The 19,604-nt window shown below is 26.9% G+C and overlaps 1 protein-coding gene across 1 annotated transcript in view; it reads left to right on the forward strand.

Annotated features, from left to right (window-relative positions):
- The window catches only part of LOC128558444 (uncharacterized), a 48,789-nt gene that overhangs the window by 12,817 nt on the left and 16,368 nt on the right, over positions 1-19,604 (forward strand). The window lies entirely within an intron of this gene.

The raw sequence follows: 19,604 nt of genomic DNA on the forward strand, positions 1-19,604 counted from the left end.
CTAACAGTGCAATTAAGAGATACAACCTATGGAGTTGTGATCAGGTTTGTGAAGCTCTAAAGTCAAATATTCGTAAATTTGGTTAAAAGGTTTATCAAAAGAGGATACGGTGCGAAAATCGTGAAGCACAGTGCATGTTTAGTGATTGACCCCTCTACAGTTCATTGCTACGCTTTCCTATTTGATGGTGCGATGACTAATGAGGTGTCAGACTCCATGATGCTTTTCTCCAAAATCCTTCATAAAACGGACGGAGGGAGTGGAACTTTGTCTTGCAACCCTTAAAAGTTAGGCTCTTGGTGCTCTGACTTCAGAAAAGTTGTTGAGTACATTGTTGTAAATATACCTTAAATTTACCTTAATTTTATGTTATGCTTTATTTATCTGTTATTTTTGCACTAATGTTAGAGCCTTTCTCAGCGGGGATTTTATTTACATTGTGTTGTTTAACTTGTTGAAAATAGGGTACGTTCGAGGTTGGCATATCCTAAACGAGTTTAAACCCCCAGTTTCCTTTATATAGGTTACTGACCGTTCACAGGCGGTGTCCCTGTTTTCAACTGGTTGTTTTGTCTGTCTTGTATTGTCTGTTGTGTATGTTTTCTTGTTTGTTGTAAGCGTTTTTCATCCGCCTCACTCTCCATATTACCCGCTCCTTTCCCTTGCATTTACACTACTTTCTGCATCCCCTCCCCTTTACTTTTAGTAAGTTTTCGTGGCTCCCATTTGTTTTAGCAGCCGAATCCTAAGACTTTACTTGACTGTTTTTCTTTCCTACTTTTGTGGGTGCGTTTGTATGCTTTTGTGTCTATAACGGTGGCCTACTGTTTTCTTATGTGTTGCTTGTTCGTTTTTTAGCTCACCTGTCACAAAGAGACAAGGTGGGCTTTTGTGATCGCGCGGCGTCCGTCGTCCGTCGTCCGTGCGTCCGTGCGTAAACGTTTGCTTGTGACCATTCTAGAGGTCACATTTATCATGGGATCTTTATGGAAGTTGGTCAGAATGTTCATCTTGATGATATCTAGGTCAAGTTTGAAACTTGATCATGTGCGGTTCAAAACTAGGTCAGTAGGTCTAAAAGTAGAAAATCCTTGTGACCTCCTTAGAGGCCATATTTTTCAATAGATCTTCATGAAAATTGGTAGAATGTTCGCCTTGATAATATCTAAGTCAAGTTAGAAACTGGGTCACGTGCGGTCAAAAACTAGGTCAGTAGGTCTAAAAATAGAGAAACATTGTCACCTTTCTAGAGGCCATACTTTTCAATAGATCTTCATGAAAATTGATCAGAATGTTCATTTTGATAATATCTAGTCAAAATTTGAAACTTGGTTACGTGCCGTCAAAAACTAGGTCATTAGGTTAAATAATAAAAAAACCTTGTGCCCTCTTGCGCGTATTTAAAGTGATCTTAGAAACTTGGTTGAATATTCCTTCATGAATATTGGTGGGTTTAGAAAAAGGGTCAATGGGGTCAAAAAAGGTCAGAGGTTTAAAAATAAAAAATATCTTGTACACCCCTACGGGCCTATTTTTCAAGGGATCTTCATGAAAATTGTCAAATCTTCACCTTTGAAATGTCTAGGTCAAGTTTGAAAAGGGCCCCAAAGCGGCCCAAAACTAGGTCAAAGGTCTAAAATAGAAACCCTTGTGCCCTTCCCCAGAGCCCATATTTTTTCAATGGTTTTCAAAAAATGTCGAATATTTATTTTTGGTTTAAAAAATATTTTATAATAAAATTTCTTTTCACATGTATAATAAATCAAAAAGCTACAGGATTGAGGGGGAAGCTAAAAGCTTTTTGAAACTCTCCCCAATGTTTATTTGATAATATCAATTCAAGTTTGAAACTAGGTCAGTGCCATAAAACTAGGTAGGGGGTCTAAAATAGAAAAACCTTGTAAACTTTTTAGAGCCAATTTTCAAGGGGTTTTCATGAAAATTGGTCGAATTTTTCATTTTTGATGAATCAGGTCAGCCCGAAACGGTCAACTGCGGTCAAAAACTAGGTCAGTGGGTTAGTCGTCCGTGTGTCCGTCCCTAAAAATTTGCTTGGAATCTAGGGTTACGTTTTTCAGGTATCTTTATAAATTTGGGTCAAAATTTTCATTTTGATGATATCTAGGCAATTAGAACGGGGTTATGTGGGGCCAAAACTAGGTCATAGGTCAAAAAATAAAACTTTGTTGGCCATCTAGAGGTCGTATTTTTCATGGGGATCTTTACAAAAGTGGCAAAAATGTTTCTTGTTATATTTAAATCAATTTTTGAAAACTGGGCATGTGCAATCAAAACTAGGTAGTAGGCAAAAAAATAAAAAAAAAACCCTTGTGACCCCCAAAACCAGTTTTTCAAGGGATCTTCAAAAAATGGCAGAATGTTTTTTTGTGTATCTAGGTCAATTAAAAATGGATCTGTGCGGCAAAAACTAGGTCAGTGGGCCTAAATATAGTGAAATACTGGGGTTTTCAATAAACTTAACCAAAAGAAAGGGTTGCGTGGGCAGGTGACTTTGGACCACGTTGACCCTTTTGTCTATGTTATTCAGTGATCGTATTTGTATGTTTTATTTGGGAATAGTGTCTCGCTATTGTGGTTTAGTTGTAGTGTGCGACCTTTTTCTAAAGAACATGGCATTCTCTTGTTTTTTTGTGTTTGTTCAATTTTTCCCCTTTGGGGTTCCTTCCTCCCCCTTAAGCCCCCCCTCCCCCGACCCATTTCCCCCTTTAGTTTCCTTCCTTCATAAATTTTTAGCATGAATTAATAGTACTTGTTGGATGTTTGAAGCAACCCCGTCGAATTTTTTCCCATAGAGTATAGTTTTTGTTTGTGCGAAAACAGAAACCCCCCCTTTAAACCCTTTTTTGCCCCCTTGGGTCAGCGGGTCAATGCCGGAAAATTTTAAAATCCAAGGTTTTAAACCAGTAAAAAAAACCCTTTGTTTAAAATAAAGTGATTTAAATTAAAGAGATTTAAAATGAAAAAAAATATGTCTTTTTTTAAAAATAGTTTCCAAAAAAAATTTAAAAACATACCCCCGAGAGAAAAAATGTAAATAAGTTTGGCCTAATAAAATACAGGAAGTAAATTAATGGGGTTGAATTTAGACCACATTTTTTTTTTGTTTAAAACTCTTTACTTCCTTTTTTTGTAATCCTTCTAAAGATAAAAAAATTTTAAAAGAATTAGAAATGACACAAAATTACACAATACCAAAAAAACTTTAAATAATTATCCAGAAACAAAAAATTTTTAAAATAAAAAAACACAGACGGAAACCAAATTAAAAAAACAAATAAAAGGTCAGGTTATTTATAAATCTACCCCCTTTTATTAAAAAAAAGTAAAAAACCCCCTTTGTAATTGAATTTCATAAAAATTTTTAAATTAAAATTTTGGGAAGAATAAAATTCTTTAGAGTTTTTATTTTTTAAAACAAAAAGAATTTGAAAAAAATTTATAACACTGAAAATAAAATTATATAATTTAAAAAAACCAAAAACACTATATAATAAAGAATACCTTATATAACCGGTTTAATTTTATATCATTGATCGGTTTGTTACGCTTATTTCCCGGGAAAGTCGATCTGACGTTTCCCTTTGTCTTTTTAAAAGGGTAGTTGCAGTAGGTTTTTGGTACTGGTCCCCTTTGTCTTTAACGGTTACAGCCTGCTGTTTTTTACATTGATGGTTGTGCACAAAAAGAATTTTCCCGTAATGTTTAATAGCAGATTGCCTTATTTTCGTTCTTGTTTTATTTTCGAATTTCGGGAGGCACAACAATGGGGTTGAGGTGATTCTGGCTGCAAAACCGGAAGGTTTATGATTTAGGAAAAAACCAGTGTATGGTGAGCCTACAGATGGGTTTTGGGAAAAGAAATGTTCCCCCGGCGGGGGTGTGCACGTAAAAAATTTCCCTGGGTCGGGGTTTTAAAATAAATGTACAAAACACGGCTTTTGCTTTTTTTAAACAACTATTAAAAAGTATTACAAGATTTAGTACAAACTACAAAACCGTTTGAGTATGCTATAGTATAAATGATTAATTCAAAATACTTTTATGTTGAAAATCACTAAATGTTTGAGTAACCATGGGCATAACAGTTTGAAAACTACGTTTTGAGGTAGTAGGGGAATATTCCCATTATTTTAAATTTTTCCATTTAAATAAAAACACAATAATTTAAAATAAAAAAAAGATTAAATTAAAAGTTTGTTTACGAATTCAGGTTCATTAAAAATTTTCATCCGATAGTAGAATCTGATTAACATCCTTCAAAAAGCGTAAATGTTATTTTGTAATTTTGAATCGTTATAAGGGAATGTAAAACATTGCCCCTTGTTTAAAAAAATTTTTTAATTTTTTTTTCTTTAATAGATATTAAGATCAGGTCATAGTCCTCAGCTGCTATTTTCAGTATTGATATTGTAAAAAAAATTAGATCATCATCATTATTCCCCCACCTAAAATAAAAAGTGTTTTGGGCTTTTAGGGGTTTTATAGGTTCACCATGGGGCCAAACCCCTTTAAAATAAAATTTAATATTTATTATAAAATTTCCGGTTTTTTTTCAAACCAAAAACCACCTTCAAAAGCACATTGGTACAGTATTTTATTTTTTGGTTTTTGCTAAAATTTTAAAATTAAAATAATTCCGGGTTTTAATTCAAATATATTTATTGTTCGACCGATCGATTTTCATTTTTTAATATATCAGGCACCATGAGGGGTTAAAATACTTTTTCATTTTTTATGAAATCAATAAAACTTTTATTATGTTTTAAAAGGAACACTTAAGTCCCATTCCTCAACCTTTTTTCTATTTCCTGTCTTTTTTTTAAAGTTAAAGAATTATTTCCAAAACATCAAGTCGTTTTGTTGTGGGCAACTTCAGAAGCGAAAAATTTGTCAACAACGCCTTTTGTTCAGAAATTGTGTTTTTTTTTTTAAAAAAGCTTTTTTTATTTTTGTATTTTTTGGGTATTATTAAAAATTACGGGTATTAGCATGATTGATTTCCTTTTTAGGGGAATTTCAATACAGAGTCCAGTTTTTTTTTTTTATTTCATCTTTAAAATTTACATTAAATTTTTTTTAAATTCATTAATTTTTTTTTGTAAAAACCCTTTAAAGTGTACTTAATTCGGCGTACTTTAAGTGCGTGTGTAAACAGTACTAATCAATTTCCGAAGTTTTTTTTAAAAATTTTTCTAGCTGATCTTTAAATTTGTTTTAAATTGTTTAGCTTAGAGTGTTGATTTCTTTTTTTAACTGTTTTTTAAACACAAAGCCCAGTTCATTTTTTTTTTTTCAACTTTAGCATTAAATTATTAATATATCTTGTAATTTTCTTGTTTTTACTTAAGTTGCATACTTTAAATTATGAGGTTGTCAACAATAAAATCCAATTTCAAATTGTTTTTAAATTTTCTTTTTGAATTAATTTTTTTTTTAAGGGTTTATCAAACGTGTCATGTTCACCTCTTTGGGGCCTCCCTTTTTTCCAGTTCAGATTTTATTCGCAAGTTTATTTGAATTATTCAAATAAATTTTATGCTTATTTTTTAGTTCAATATTTAGTTTATTTTTTTTCTGTTCTGATTCAAGATACTATTTTGTAATTTTTTCAGCTTCATAATCTTGTTTTTTTCTTCAGTTTAATAACATCTTTTAATTCTTAAATTTGAGTGAAAAAAATTTTTAAAATTACACGAAATACTCTTTATGTTGCATCTGTCAAATCAGTTTTCTCTTCAATTCTTAATGAACAAATAGTTTTCATTTCTTTTTCAATTTTCCCCTTGAAATTTAAAATTTTAATAATAAATTTGTTTTTAAGTTTTTTTTAATTTTTCAATATTCTTTACTTCTGCTTTGTGTTTTTTTTAAAGATTTGTGTCTTAAAGATTATATTTATCTATTACACTTTGAACTTTTTTTTAAACAAAAACCGTTTTGAAACTGCATCGTTGGGTTTTCTGGATTCGGGTTTTATAAGGTTATTACCCCCAACAAAATCCTTTCTTTGTGTTTAAAAAATTCTTATTTCTGTGAAGATCGATTCCTTTTCCCTTTTTAAGTTTTTAAATTGTTTTTAGTAGCATAATCATTTAAAAAATATAAATTTTTAATTTTATTTTCCCCTGCCCGGTTCACTTATTTGTTCTTATTTTTAAAAACTCCCTATAAAAATTTTTAAAATTCCATAAAGTTTTTCTAAAAAAATTTCCTTTGGTTTGTCAATTAAAAAAATCATTTTTTTGATTGTTTGCTTTTAGAAAAAGTTTTGGGTTAAATTTGTTCTTTACAAATCTTTATTTTCTGTTTACCTGGATTTCAAAAAAAAATAAAAATGAACTTAAATCGAATATCTTTTGGTTTTTTATGTAAGATGGCTTAAATAAATAACCAACTTTTGTGACGTCCTTGAATAAAGTTTTTTGTTTTTTCATTTTGAACCTTTTTTTCCCCTAAAAAACCATCAAAATTACTCTTTTTTTTTTTTCTGTTTAAGTTTCCCCAAGGTTAAATTTTGGGTTTGGGAATCAGTGAATTTCTTTTTTTTCCCTTTGGGATTACTGTTTTTTTTTGAAATTTTTGATTAATTGGAAATTTAAAATTTGATATTTAGTTGTTCTGGGTTTTTAGCAATAAGTATTTTTCATAATATATAAGAGGTTTCGAATTTAAATGCATTAATGTTTTTTTTTCCGATCCAGAAATCCACTATTAACATTCAAAAATGAATCTGGCATAAAAAAGGAAAAACGTTGTTTAAATTTTGGATTTATCACTTTTTGTTTTCAAATTTTGGTTTCCTTTAATATATTACTTTATTTAACTTTTTTTAAAATATCTTACATTTTTACGTTATCTTACATTTTTTTACATTTCTTTTTAATTTTAAAAAGCAATAAAAATTTTAATGAAAGAAAATAAAAAAAAAATTGTGGCAAAAGATGAGAGATTTAGAGAAAAAAATAATGAGGGGTTTAAGAAAGCTAAAATGGGGGACATGTTACTGAAATTATAAGCCAATTACTGAAAAAAAAGAAAGCCCAAAAAAAACAATTACAAGTCAGAAAAAAGCTTCCCGGAAATTTAAAGGGAAACATTAGCCCCTCTTCCAAAAAGATATCAAAAGATTGACAAAAGGTATTGCTAAATTAACTAAAGTCCCAAGATGAATCAAAAAAAGAAACAATTTTAAAAAACCGGGTTTTCACGATAGATTGGGGAGATAATTTTTGGGAATTAGAAGTTTATGGAAAAAAAAAGAGGGGAAAAAGAAACAACTGATGATCCCACTGAAGAATCAGAAGAATTGGGAGCAAGCCCCAAAAAAAAAAAAAAATACTACAGTAATTTAGATGCTTTTCGGTGATAATGTTTTAAAACAATAGGATTTTAAAAACCGCTGAAATTTTTGACCTTTAAATGAAAATATCTTGATCCTAATAAATAGAAAAAAAGATCTTGAGGGTATAAAAAGGGGTTTTATGAAGTATTAAAAAATTAAAAGGGCCCAATAACTGGAAAAATCAAGATCAAAGACCAAACAGAAAAAGAAAAAAAAATTAAAAATATGAACAAGGCAAATTTATTAAAGACAAAGAACGGTTAAAAAAATTTTTGGGTATTTTCTACATAGGCAAGGATAAGTATCAAACCCATATAAAGTTTCACCAAAGGGGACAATATGGTAATTTATTTTTGAATTTAAATAAACTTTATGGTCAAAAAAAAATTTTAATTTGCTAAGGAAAAAAGAAGGGAAAAGAAGAATTTAAATATGAAGAGATGTGATTTGATTGACTTATTAATAAAAGATAAAACAAAAAAAAAAAACTTTAAATTCATTCTAGAAAATATTTAAAAAATTTAAACAGAAAAGTCAGGATTCCCTACAATAAAAGATCTTGAAATTTAAAAAAGTAATTAGGGACAAGGTTATGAGTTTTCCATGTAACCCAGAAAAGATTAATGACGGGGGTTTAAATTTTTGGGGTTCTTTAATTGGAAAAATAATGAAAAACTAAAAAATAAAGGGTTTAGCATAATTGATAAAATTAAAATAAATTCCTTTCCCAAAAAAGAACATAAATTTTATATAAAAAAAAATTTTTCTTGAATTATAAATGGAAAAAAAAAATATTTTAGGTTCTGAAACGTTAAAGAGAAAATAAAAATACCCGATGATTTTACTTTAGTTTTAGTCGTTCTTTAATTTTAGATAAAAACAAAATTATGTTGTTGGGTTTTGGATAGAAACATATGACCTTTCTGGCAAATATTAGTGAGAATTGATAAAAAAAGAATTCTTTAAAAGGGTTTTAAGGTTTGGAAAGATACATTTTTCAAAGGTTCTTACAGTTAACAAATTAATAATTAATTGGGGGAAACTTAATAAGTAATGGGATTATGAATTGATAAATCAGACATTGCCCCAATGTTTGAATTTGATTTAAGTTTTTTAAAAGTTTTTTTATTTCCCAAATTACAGATAATTTTTTATTTTGGATTTAAGAATGAAAATTTTTATACTTTTGTTGGTTTTAAAAAAAAAAAAATTGGGAAATATGAAGGGGGAACTACAACCCCAAATATAACTAAATTTGGATACAATTTAATTCAGGGGGACTTTTGATAATTTCACTGTAGATGGTAATTTCAGTGATATTATTTATGTTTTAAGTACTGCAGTTTTTAAAAGAGCTTACCCATTTAAAAAAAACCAAAAAGGGATTTGGATATTCTGAAAAAAATAAATTTTTAAAAAATAATTAAAAATATTATTACAGGTATTTGGTAAATAATAATTTTAATGGGTTTTGAAACAATTTTTACACAATTTAAAAGAAATATGAAATTATAAATTTTAGTTTTTTTTAATGTAAAAAAAAGTTATGACAAAATAAAGGAATATTTTTTTATGCTGATGCTCAGCCGAAGAAGAAATCATGCCGGAATCCGTGGTCTCCGAGGACCGGCCTTGGAACAGGTATTTTTGACACTTAACGAAATTTTTTTCAAGCGGGTTGCATTTTAAATTAGCCCAGCGGGAAAAAAAAAAGTTTTGGAAACAGCGGGAAAAAGCACACTAAAAGTGAAACAAAAAAGGGTTTGGGAACAAAAATTTGGGAAATTTAGCGTAAAAAAATTGTTGAAAAATTTAAAAAGAAACCTGCCCCGGCCCTTTTGGTAATTTAAGCTAAGAAATCAAGAAAAGAAAAAGAAAAAAATAATAAAAAAAAATAAGGAGGAGGGATAAAATTAAAAAACTAATAATTATTGTCAGGAGGGGGACGCGTAAAGTTTTAAACAGATAATTTAAAAAAACAAAATTTTTAATTAATAAAAAAAAAAAATAATATAAATATAACATGTTTAAAAAAAACAAAATGGAAAGATATGAATTAAACCCCTATTCAATTATAACAGCCTTTATCGCCCGGGAAAAATAATGTTAAGCAAAAAAAAAAAGGATTCACTTTACATTAAATGATAGAAGTTCTATTTTGTTTGGGTTTAACGGTTATTTTGAGTAATTTTAAAAGTAAAAGCTTGCAAATGGAATAATTTGCGTGGAGACCAATTTCAAATTAATTGAGTTTCTTTAATTTGATCATTTAGGGGTTAAAAAAATGGAAAAATTTTTTTGATTGAAAAATTTTTTAAAAGGTAGAAAATTTAAAGGGTTTTGGGTTTTGAATTGTTGGGATTATAAAAAAATAAACTGGAAAAAAAGAATTTATCTCTTTAGATATATGTGTTGGAGAGAGGAATATCAAGCGAATAATAAAGGTTTTGTATGGAAGTTATTAATCGAAGGTGGGTGAGGTAAATATAAAATTCCTTAAAAAATTTTATTCATTTTTTCGGGTTTGAAACTAATATTTCCCCTCCAAGTCAAATTCAAATAACCTACAGTGACAGAGATGAAAATTTAAATTTTTGAGCTAAGTGCTACCCGGGTGGGTTTAAATTTGAAAACAAAAATTAATTTTAGGTTTTTCCAGTTGGTTTTTTAATGATTTGGACTAATTTAATTTCTAAAAGTTTTAAAAAGAAAAGTTTGGTCTTACCTTGGGAAAAATGTGACATAAATGACCCCAAACAGTTTAATACAACTTTGAAAACGGCGGGTGTAACAAAACCACAACATGATTTGTTTATTTACAACGCCCTATAAAAGTAATTCAAAAGAACAATCCCACTTTTATTAGTCATTTAAATTAATGCGCAAATAAAAAATTGCACTTTGAGTCCTGTGTCTTAAAGTTGGTAAGGTTTTTTTTTATCAGAACAGAAAAAATACAGTATATAAAGAAATATGATGATGAATAATTATTATTATAAACAAAAAAACAAAACTAGGGAAATCCTTAAAAGTTTTAAATTTTAAAAGTTTGTATGGATTTGTTTTTTTTAATTAATTAAAAAGGAAAATTAAACTACAAAAGATCCAAAAGGTTTACTTTAAAATTTAATTAACTACATTCCCACGAATATATGTATTAGCAATTGTATTTTGAGGAAACAGTTGAAAAAAATACTATTGGAAATGAACTTGTTATTTTTAAATAAAATAAATATAAATTAAAAATAATGGTATCAAATTATATTGAATAAAAATTAACCTTACAGAGGACAAAAAAAAAATTTAGCACAGCTTTTAATAATAAAAATTCCACTACTTTTGATTTAAAACATGAAAAATTACGGAAACTTTCCCCTTTTTTATAAAAAAACCAAATTAAACAAATTAAAAAACTGTTGCAAATAAAAAGGGGTTAGAAATTAAAATTTTAAAAAAAAAAATGTCCCGTCAAGGGCAAATGGCGGGTTTTTTGAAGCTTTGGTGTTTGTTAGGAAAAAAATTCTTCCAAGGCAGCGAAAAAGCTCCAAAAATTATTAGCCCCAGCATTGGAGCCCTTCTGGGGTGGCCGAATGGGTTTGTAATTTTTGGGAATGGTATTTTTTCAGTAGCTAATGATAAGAGAAATTGATTCACCAATCTACACCCAATCAAAGAAAGCAACTAGTAGGTTGGGGGTTTAAAAAAACACAAAAAAAAAAACAAAAGGGGGTTTTTAGGTTGTTTGGGGCGCTAGGATACCTTTGATTAACTTTTGTTAATGGTAAGGGGCATGGCCAGGGCAACGATTGATTTCAGAAAGACTGACAATTTAAGAAAAAAAAAAAAAAAAATTTAAACAAACCCAAATTTTTAACTTGAAATTTTTAAAAATGGGTAAACCAATTTAAAAATTAAAAAAAAAGGGGGTGTTTAGTAGAAATAAATTTTTTAAAAAAAAAAGTAAGGACGGTGTGGAATTTAAATTTGGACGCTCTTTTGGTCCGGAACACATTGGGTTTTTTACTTAAATAATATGTATTTTGATCCATTTGGACTTCCTCCGCCGAAAGAAGTAATTAAATATATACCAAAAATAAAATACAACAAGTCAAATTTAAAACAAAAACAAGTACACTTGTGGTTTTTTTGTTTTTTTTTCATTAAAATGTTACAGGATAAAATCCGTGTATGATTTTTTGTATAAAATACTAAAATTAACAAACAAAAAGTAAAAGAACAAACTATTTTAAATTTTTTAAAAAAAGGTTTAAAAAAAATTTTTTAATTAAACTTATTAAAATATGTTTTTTTTTAATGGAAAATTAAAAATAATGGGGGAAAATTTAATAATATAAATGAAAAAATAAATAAAATAGAAGATGGAGTAGTCCCTTTAGGGGAAGCTCACCAATTTAAAAAGAAAACCTCCATGTTTTAACAGTTATACTGAAAAATACCGGTGGATTATTTTTTAAGGGAAAATGTAATGCTATCCCGGTTTTGTTTTAAAATGGTAATAATGTAAGAATTAGTTTTAATTGATTTTTAAATTTTTTGTTGAGCAATTAAAAGATAAAGGGGAAGTAAATTACAACTAAAAAAAAAGAAAATGTAATTCTTCAAAGTTTCGTGTAAAAAATAACAAAAAAAAAAAATCTATTTCTATTAAATTTTGCTAATAAATTTAAAATAAATGAGTTATTTTATTAATTTTTTAAACGTTAAAAATATTCAGTTAACAATTTATGTTTATAATTTTTAAAAGGGTTTAAATTTTGATAAAATTTTAAAAATTAATTTAAATAACTAATTATCAATACCTATCAAAAAATATTTTTTATCATCATAAAATGAAAAAATGTTTTTTTTTTTTAAATAATGGGATTTGCTTATAAAACGAAAAACTTTTTAAAGGGTGTGATTACTTTTGGTTAATAAACAAAATATCTTTTTTAATTTTTATTTAACTAATGTTTCTTAACAACAAATTTTTTAATTCCCTTTTTATTTTTTAAAATTAACTTCGTTTTTTAATAAATTGAATACTTTTATTCTTAATCGACAAAATTAAAAAATGGGAATCCGGCAGCTTCATCTTTTAAATTTCCAAATTTCTTTTATATTATCGAATAAAATTTGAAATTTCTATATAATCATATATCAAAATAAATCCTTGTCCTTTTAAAAATCCTCATAAATTTTGGTTTTTATTTCATAACTAAAGAATCGTGTCAGTGAATGTAATTTACAATTCCCCCCGTACTTTTTCCCTTTAAAGTAATTAAATGAAAAAAACATTAAATTTTTGATAAATCTAAAATGCACATTCCAACAAAACAAGGTCGTTTAAAAAAAACTTTTTTTTATTTTTGATTCCAAAAAGGTTTTGAGTTAAACACGTTTGAACTAAAAATGAAGGGTTTTTATATTTTTAATAAAAGGTTTTCACTGAGTTAATTATATTAAACCTCTTTCGTAAATTTTCCATCGCTTACCGAAAAACAGAGTTGTTATTAATAAAAAAAATCCTTTTTAAAATGAATTTTTTTCTTTAGATCTTTTTTGGTATTAAAAACAATATACCTTTTAAAAAGGGATGAATCAAAATTTAAAATTTTTTTTAAATTTTTTTTACTTTTAACCCTAAATGGTTTTATGTTTAAGATTTTATAATGAACTACATAATTTTGTTTTTTCATTAAAATTGGAACTAATTTTTTTTTTCATTACTTTTTCCTATTTCAAATTTTCTTTAAAAATTTTTTCTTAAAAATTTGGAAAACCATTCGTCTGGTATTTTATTTTTTCAGGGGGAAAGGGTAATCGTTGTGGGGGTTTTTTGTAATTCTTTTGGGTATTTAGATCACTTTTAACTATAAGTTAGTTTTACCCTTTTTTCATTAATTCTTGAATTGTTTTTTGGATAAATTTAAGTTTCCAGAGGGAAAGGCTGACAATAGCCCAACCGAAAGGTTATGGCGTCGAGGTACATAAGATTTGCTGTCAAATTTTGGGTCAAATCTTTCATATATTTTTTTTTGCTTTACGTATCTTTTGAAATATAATTTTTCCTCCTCCGTCCCTTTTCAATAAAAAGATACATATCAATATAGTTTTTAAATATAACAATTCCAGTCATTTTTACATTGCATCCCCCAAACTAAAAACCGGTACGAAAAAAAAGACAAAGGGTTAATTTGTAGTATCAAACTAATTTTCTAAAATTTTCGAATAATCAGCTAAAAGTAATACGTAGTTTTTTAAATAAGATCGTGTATTCTCCCTTGTTTTTTTTTTTAAAATTTTTTTTAGATATTTTTAGCATGTCATATTGTTGTCGATATGTGTGTTTCTTTAAAATTTAATAAAAAAATTTTTTTGAAGGTAATTTTGTTTCTTTGAATTTTTAAAAAATCCATTAATCTATGGATAAACCTTTTGTTTTTTAAAATTTATGTAATCAAATTCCTTTAGATAAAAATTTAAATTCGGGAAAATTTTTACTAAATTTTTCCAATGATTGAGAATAAATGGAATGAATCAATAAAAAACCAAGTCAGAAAAAATAAAGCCCTATATCTTTTCCCTATTGTTGGAAAAACATTAATTTCTTTTTTTTAATTTCCCTTTTTTTGCAAATAAAAGCCGTCATAAAAATCTTAAATTTTGAAAAATAAGGAATTTTGTGTGTTAGTCTAAAATTAATATTACATTCTGAGTGGCACTTCCCCTGAATTTTTTTGTTATATGACAAATGATCCCCGGGCAGGATTTTTTTTTCTTTTATTCTTTTTCACGATATGACAAAACTTTTTTTTAAATTCCTTTCATCTTTTTAGACATTCCCAGTTCTTTTTTTAAAATTTCTTTAAAAATTTCTTTACAATATTCCCTTCCTCAACATTTTTTCAATAAACTTTAAAAATGCTTAGGGCCTCTATAAAAACGGGTTTGGGTTTTGTATAACTGTTTCATAAAAAACAAACAAAATTTATAGCCGTAACCCAAACATTGATTTTGATATGGTTTTAGTAAAGAAGATTCGTTGTGGTAAAGAGTTAAAAATTTTTTTTGTTTTTGATTCAAAATCGCATAAATTTCAAAAAGGTATGCTAAAACCCTTTTTGATAAATTTTTTAAATGTACTTTACTTTTCCCTTTTTGGCATTTTTTCGCCCTTGGTACCATTAAAAGCTAAACAATTTGGTTTTGTTTATTTAATATTCTTTCTTTAGAAAAAAACAACTCTTACAAAAATGTTTCTTTTTGTATTTTTTGTTTTTTTATTCTTAATTATTAAAGTTTTTATCAAACTAATGTTGGATACAGTGGTTTTAACCCCTTACAGTCATCATCGTTTTTTTACATTTATTTTTTTCTTATAATTTCAACATTCACAGTGTTCTTGTATTGAATTTGAATTCAATGATAAAATTCCCGTGGGTTTTTCTTCCAAAAATATTTTTAAAGAATTTTATTTAAAACTTTATTTTAGGTATTTGATTTAATGTAACAGGAAATTTTTAAATTCAGATATCAGATGTTTATATGTTTTTTATATTTTGAAAAATCTATGAGGGGTTTTCTTTAAAGGAAATTTTAAAGCAATGCCCCACTAAAAATTTTATTATCATCGTTCTTTATATTTTTTTAACCCTTTATTGAATTTTTTTTGTTTATTTGGTAATTAAATAATTGAAGCAGCCCCAAAGGCTATACTTTTATTTTTATATAATGAGCATCAAGACTTAAATTTCAGCCCCTCCTTGAATCCAATTTCCCAAATTTTATTTATTATTTTCAAAAAGTTTATGTAAAGTTTTTTTTTTTTCATTTTTTGGGTTAATAATTTTAAAAACCTTGATTGAAAACAGTGATTTATATTTGTATTTTTAAACCCTTTTTTTAAAAGTTTTTTTTAAAACAATGTTTAATTTTATACCTTTTAAAAATTTAAGTTAAGATTTAAGTTTTTATAAAAAGGGCTTTTTAGTTAAAAAAATTTATTTTTTGGACTTTTCCATAGTAATTTTTAAATTTTAAATTTCTTTAAAATTTTTTTTGTAGACTCTCGATTTCCCTATATATTTATTTGAAAAAAAATTGTTAAGCAAAAAAAAAGGATTAAAAAAAAAAATTAAAAAAAAAAAAAATAAAAAAAAAATAAAATAAATAAAATTTTAAATATCTTTTGAAAAAATTAAAATTTTAAACTTATATTTTTTATTGTTTTGAATTCCCCAATTTTTTTTCTGTTTTTTTCCTTTGAGACATTGTTATTTAACCCAGAATTAATCCAAATCTTTAGACCTGCATAATTGCTTTTATATGTTTTTTTTTTAAATTTATCCCAAAAATCGGTTACAAAACTTTTTTGGTTGTTTGAAATTATTTTTGGGCTGGGGGCAAAACACATAATCTTTCAGATTTTTTTCTTCAGTTTAAAAGACAACCCCCAGTTCCATTCAAATAAATTTTTTTTTTTAAAAGAAAAGGATCTATAAAAAAATTTTTAATTTATCAATGACATGTTTTTATATTCACGCTAAATATTTGATCAGTTTTGATTTAATAACATTTCTTTTTTTAAGAAATTTTATGAATTTTTTCTGGATTATATTTTCCCCAAAAGTGCTAGATAATTTTGGCATAAACATTTAAACCCTTTCTATTAACCATTATAAAAATATACTTTAAAAAAAAAATCATTAAAAAAAGCACCTAAGAAATTTTATTGATTTGAGAAATTTTTTTTATATTATCTATTCTTTTGAAAAGTTTTTTAAAACATTTTTTTTAAATTTTTTCAACTGTTTAAAATTTTAAAAACCTTTTGAAAAATTCGTTTAAACCCTTCTTCGTTTTAATTTGTTTTAGTTTTTTAAATAATCTAAAAACCATTTGTTTTTTTCCGTTCTGTTTTTTTTTTGGGTCTTTTTTAAACATATTTTTGGGTCGGTTTTTAACATAAACAAAAAACCATCAATTGGGTTTTTTTTTTCCGTATGGTTTTTTAAAATATCATTAAGAAAAGATTGTTACGCCCCTCGGGGGCATTTATCACCCCCCTTGTGTGATGTTATTTTGTAAAAACGTTACGTTTTTTAAATAAAACCGTTCAAACGAAACACCCTCAAACTGTTAGCAGAAAATAACATTTTTAAGACTGTTTAAGTTTTACTGAAAAAAGGGAAAAAATATTTTGGGAAGGTTTTGAGCACAAATTCAAAAAAGGTTATATGAATTTTTAATCAAAGTCCTAACATTTGCCATTTGGAATTTGGGTTTTGGAAATATATAAAAATTTGGGGTTAAAATCTTTAAAAAAACTAAAACGTACTTTTTCCTGATGCAATATTTCCTTTAAGATATAAAATTTTTTCATTTTATAAAAAATTATAGAAAAAAATCTTTAATTAAAGTTAAAATTAATACGCTTTCTTTTTTTTTACATACCGTTTAAATTTAAATTTTCCTTCATAGCATTTCAAAGAGGGGTTGAAAATTTTTTTCTTTTTACATTTAATATATTGTAAAAATATCCTGAATAACTTATTTGGATCTTCTTTATTACTTTTTCAATCCGGCTTTGTTATAAATTTTTTTTTGTGATGATTTTTTTAAAATAAATTTCTTGTCGTCAAGTTTTAGTCGTTTGTAAAATTTTTTTCGAGGGAAAACACCAGCAACGCTAAAATACAGGGAAAGCTGGAAAAAGTGCTATCAGCTGAAAAACCAAAAACACCTGCTGTAATTTTAAAACCCAAATACTTACTCTCCCAAAAAAAATTTTTAAATTTTTTTAAGCGAGGTAGTTTAGTTAAGGAAATTAATTTTTTATTGTTTTATTCCATTATTTTTAGAAATTAGTTTTTTTTGCTCATTTAAAAATTTAAAATTTTTTTTTCTAAAATTTAAAAATTTTTCAAGATCGCCAAAAAAGGAAAACCCCAAATATTAAATTTTCGCTAAAACTTCCCTTTTTTCTAAAGCCTTTTTTTTTCTTATAGTCTCGTCAAAATTTTTCAATTCTAAAAATTTTGTTAGTAGGAAATTTTGTCCGTAAAAGGAAACCCTTTAACTATTTCTTATTTAAATCTCAAAAGAGTTGTTCGGGGGGGTTTTTATTATTATTTTTATAAATTAAAATATTTCCTTTTCCGTTTGGGTATTTCCTTTTTCGAAATGTCTTTTAAAATTGCTTTTAAACGAACTCGATCACCAATTTTAAATTTTGCTTTGCTTTTGGTATCTTTAAATCCCATATAATTTAAAAAAAACAGTACCTTTTTTAAGTTTTATGCTTTGGTTTTGGTGTCATTTTTAATAGAATGTTTTGTTTTGTTATATTTTTCAACCATATCCCGCAAATTACTAAATAAGTTAAGATTATTTTTTTTAAAATATTTCCAAAATTTTTCTTTTTAAAGTTCATTGAATCTTTCAATTACTTTCAGTTTTACCCTTCATTAAATGTAGAAATATTAATCTTATTTTTTTTTCAAAAATTTCAAACTTTTTATTTAAAATTCTTTCCTTCATCCCCTAAAATTTATTGGGAATGCCCCTTTTAAAATTATTTTTTCAAAAATGCTTCGTAACAGATTCTCCGTTTTTATTCTTTAAGGAATAACCAAGCTATTAAAAAAATAAAACGGTTTAAAAAGTATTTACTCCTTTTTATTTTTAAAAGCTTGCTTTTAACTAAATCAGCTGACCAAGTACACTGTATTAACTATTACCTTCGTTTTTTTAAATTACGTTTAATTGGTTGTTAATTTTTTCTGCTACTTCATCACTCCTGTATTCCGGGGGTAACTTACCCCCTTTCCCGTTTTTTTTTTTTGTTTTTTGGGGTGTTAAAACCCATAGGGAACTGTTGTTCCCTTCCCCAAACCCAAGTTTTTTTTTCGTTTTGTAGCTGGTTTTACAACTAAATGTTTTGCAATCTTTTTTTCAAAGTTTTGATTTAAATGTTATTTTTAAATTTTGGAAAAACTTTGCTTTTCAATGACTCTTTTTACCCCCCGTCATTGCAAAACATGGGCCATACATACGCTCCTTCGTTTTACAGGGGGTCCGTTATCTAAAGGATTTCCTGGTCCACATAATTAATCCTGAATTTTAAAACCCTTTTTTTGGTAATAAAGGGAAATTGCTTTTTGAATATCTAAATTACTGCTTTGATAGTATTTTTAAAAAATTTTTTTCATTTTCCCACAAAACAACATAATTTATCATTTTTTTCCCATTTTTTGCTTTAAAAATAGTGAGGATTTATATTATAGTAAATTTTCCTTTTTTAAAAAAAATTTTTTTTTGAAACTCATTATATTTTAAAGTTTTTAAAATTTACTTTTAAAAATTTTTGTCGGTTTTCTGGGGTTAAAACCCTTGGGTTTTTAAAAATTTTCCGAATTGACCTCCGACCAAGGTCAAAAGGTTAAATGAGGTTAATGTTTTTAAAACAATTTTATTACTACTTTTCCCTTACAAATTCTTTTTTGTTTTTGGCAAAAGGTGGGGTTGGGACTGTGATTTTGGTGCTCTGTGCTTCAGAGAAATCTACCCTTACCTATTAACTTTTCTAAAGATGTAAACAAACCAGTAAGTTTTGGAATGGAACAGAATGAAATGAGATACTGGAATGGAATGGAATGGAATAAGTATCTCATTCCATTCCACAAATAAGTGTACATTTTTCACAAGGAGGGATTCGATTTGGTTATTGCCGCTGTCTTCATATGAGTCATGCAGTGGGTTGAATTCCTCTATATCAGGAACCATAATACGGAAGTCCAATGAGGTATCTACTAAGTGTTGCCCATTGTAAATAAACCTTTTGCTATTTACGTGTTCGCTGACTAAAATGAGTAAATAACTAGATGACTCACTTGAATCAATCCCTAAAAATAGTACAGAAGCAGTCGGATTTTGAGTCCCCGCACCCCCACACTTTCTTTATCCATCACTGGTAATGCTCTTCAAGAAAATGTCAATTTCATGGATTTAAAAGGTATTGTGGTGTATGCTGCAACCTTTTTATTTCTTGTAAATAGAATAAATAAGGACATATATTGTGTAAATGTCTACGGTTTAAGTGTGACAAGGTTGTCTGGCCAAATTAGTGTATAATGATTGCCTCTTTCCATGTAAGTTTGTATTACACCACGAACTTAAAACTGTTATTCAACGCTAACACTATAATATAAGTATGTCCGTTTTCTTCTGAAATTATCGT

The sequence above is a fragment of the Mercenaria mercenaria genome, chromosome 7 (assembly GCF_021730395.1).
Source record: "Mercenaria mercenaria strain notata chromosome 7, MADL_Memer_1, whole genome shotgun sequence".
Classification (NCBI taxonomy): domain Eukaryota; kingdom Metazoa; phylum Mollusca; class Bivalvia; order Venerida; family Veneridae; genus Mercenaria; species Mercenaria mercenaria.